Source organism: Dama dama, chromosome 22, assembly GCF_033118175.1.
Source record: "Dama dama isolate Ldn47 chromosome 22, ASM3311817v1, whole genome shotgun sequence".
In the NCBI taxonomy this organism is placed as follows: Eukaryota; Metazoa; Chordata; class Mammalia; order Artiodactyla; family Cervidae; genus Dama; species Dama dama.
Genome location: NC_083702.1, coordinates 56,110,935 through 56,114,199, shown reverse-complemented (window position 1 = coordinate 56,114,199; position 3,265 = coordinate 56,110,935).

Here is a 3,265-nt window from a genome sequence, read left to right as displayed (position 1 = left end):
CCTCAGTTCAGTTCAGTTAAGTCGCTCAGTCATGTCCGACTCTTTGTGACCCCATGAACCGCAACACGCCAGGCCTCCCTGTCCACCACCAACCCCCAGAGTCCACCCAAACCCATGTCCATCGAGTCAGTGATGCCATCCAACCATCTCATCCTCTGTCCTCCCCTTCTCCTCCTGCCTTCAATCTTTCCCAGCATCAGGGTCTTTTCCAATGAGTCAGCTCTTCACATCAGGTGGTCAAAGTATTGGAGTTTCAGCTTCAACATCAGTCCTTCCAATGAACATCCAGGCCTGATCTCCTTTAGGATGGACTGGTTGGATCTCCTTGCAGTCCAAGAGACTCTCAAGAGTCTTCTCCAACACCACAGTTCAAAACCATCAATTCTTTGGCACTCAGCTTTCTTTATAGTCCAACTCTCACATCCATACATGACCACTGGAAAAACCATAGCCTTGACTAGACAGACCTTTGTTGGCAAAGTAATGTCTCTGCTTTTTAATGTGCTGGCTAGGTTGGTCATAACTTTCCTTTCAAGAAGTAAGAGTCTTTTAATTTCATGGCTGCAATCATCATCTGCAGTGATTTTGGAGCCCAGAAAAATTAAGTTTGCCACTGTTTCCACATCTGCCATGAAGTGATGGGACCAGATGCCATGATCTTAAGTTTTCTGAATGCTGAGCTTTAAGCCAACTTTTTCACTCTCCTCTTTCACTTTCATCAACAGGCTCTTTAGTTCTTCTTCACTTTCTTCCATAAGGGTGGTATCATCTGCATATCTGAGGTTATTGATATTTCTCCTGGCAATCTTGATTCCAACTTGTGCTAACACCTCACACCTGTCAAAATTGCTATTATCAAAAAGAAAAGTACTGGTAAGGAGGTGATTAAATGGAATCCTCGTGCACTACTGATAGGAATGTAAACAGATGCAGCCAGCATAGAAACAGTATGCAAATTCCACAAAAAATTAAAAATAGAACTACCATATGATCTAGCAATTCCACTACCTGAAAATAATGGAAAAAAAATTTTTTTAATGTACCCCATGTTTATCGCAGCATCATTCACAACATTGAAGATATGTAAGCAAACCAAGTATCCATTCAGAGATGAATGGATAAAGAAAATGTGATGTAAATTGATAAATATAGACACACATTCACACACAAATACACACACACACACACACTCTCTCTCTCACAGGAATACCACTTAGCCATAAAAAAGAATGAATTCTTGCCATTTAGAGCAACAAGGACAGACCTGGGAGGTATTATGCTAAGTGAAATGTTAGAGAAAAACAACAAATACCATATAATTTCACTTTTATGTGGAATCTGAAAAACAAAACAAAGGAATAAACAAAACAAAAACAGACTCTCAGATAAAGGGAACTGGTGGTTTCCAGAGGGGAAGGCAATTAAGAGGTACAAACTTCCAACTATAAATCATGGGGATGTAATGTACACATAAGTTAATAGTAAAAAGTATTTTACCAACTTTGTACAGTGATTATTTCATAATGTATAAAAAGACAGAATCACTATGTTGTACACTTGAAATCAATATTGTATAGTAATCAAAAAATTCAAATAAGACAACTTTCAGACTCAACAGGTAATTTTTTTTCTTTTCTGGCTTGTGGTAAAAGGTAGGATTAAACTGCCTGGAAATTTTCTAGTACAGAGGCCCTATGGAGAAAAAGCAGAGTAGCATCCTGATAGCTCTCCCACATGGCTCTGTGATTCCATCATTGTATTTGCATCCAATTTAGATAGACTTCTATTTTCATGTGTCAGTGATGCTGCCTCCTCTGAGAAACCACGTCAGGATCCACTAGCTGCTCAGGTATTCTCAGACCAAAGGGCAGCTGTCAGAGCCCGGAGATCTTTCTATAATCTACCCTCCTCAGATCAAATCTAGCCCTGGTAACTCCGACCCTTTCAGAGCAGCAAAACCTACCTTTTAAAAACTGTTTAAGTACAGTCAGGCCAAGAGCCAAACCCTTCAACTAGTAAGGTAACGACTTAACAGGATAATTTGCTAATTTAAGTAGGGTAGAATAAACCCATTAATTGTGACCTTGCAGAGATTATGCTCAGGACTTTTGCTCTGCCCATTTTAACTTAAGACTCTACGGAAAGAAATAACTGAACTGAGGGAGGGCACACCGCAGACTGCGGTCATCCCACACTCACTGACGATGTTTGTGGAGTTACCAGTCACTGCAAAATCATGGTCGTTTGCCTGTCAGCTCAGTTAACCCTCTGAAGGTAAAACACTCTCTTCTGTATTCAGCGAAGCTGGCGGTAGGGGTTGAAGTAACTTTTACACTGCAGCCTAAAAATCTTCGAAACAACTTGCTAATTAAAACACAATTTTGATTTTGCATTCCTGATCTTAATATTGCTCAAATATATGTAAATTTTAAAAATTTTTAGAAAATACTTAGTAAAATTGTCTCTAGGTTAGAAATAATGTCTCCATTTCAACAATATAAAATGGCTTGATTCATAGGAAACATTTTTGGTGAAGGTTCTTTAAATTTACAGGAACTTAACCATGCAGAAATCAGATAAACTTTCTTTTTAGAGGAGCTTATAAAGCAAAGTCTGGAGTTCAGAATTTGGGAAATGATTAAGACAACCTAATTCTAAGGTCACCTTTCTTTTTTTGAAACATATATAAATTGGTAAGATATACATGTATTTGTTATCAATGGCATTTGTTTTCAAGAAGACAACTTTTATCTTAAAAAATTTCTGAGACTCCACCAGGTTTTAACTTGGATCCCTAATATGGCTCTGATTAGTGTTTCCGGTCTAATTATAAAATCACTAGGCTTCCCCTAAGATTAAAATCTAGAATGCACCTATCTCAGTAATCTTAAACTGCCTATTAAGGCATTTCTAAATCACTTCATTTCGCTGCATTATTAAGCATTTAGGTTTAAGTTTTGGTTTAAGATACTCACGGGTGGAGGGATCCAACCCAGAGACGGCTCTCAACAAAAATGCAGTTGAGCCCAAACAGCTAAATGAAACTCTTTAGGAATGCCCCAACCTTCTTTAGGATAAGAGGGAAGTGCAGTATTTGGCAATACAATTTCGTCACAATTCAACGGCAGGTTAAAGTGCCCTGTAGTCGAGGTCTGGCTTTTCCTAAATTTCAGGAACAAAAGAAGCGTTCGCAAGGAGACAGGGATTGAACGGCCCGCTCTCCCTCCTAGTAAGTCAAATCGAGGAAGATGAGCGTCCACGAGCA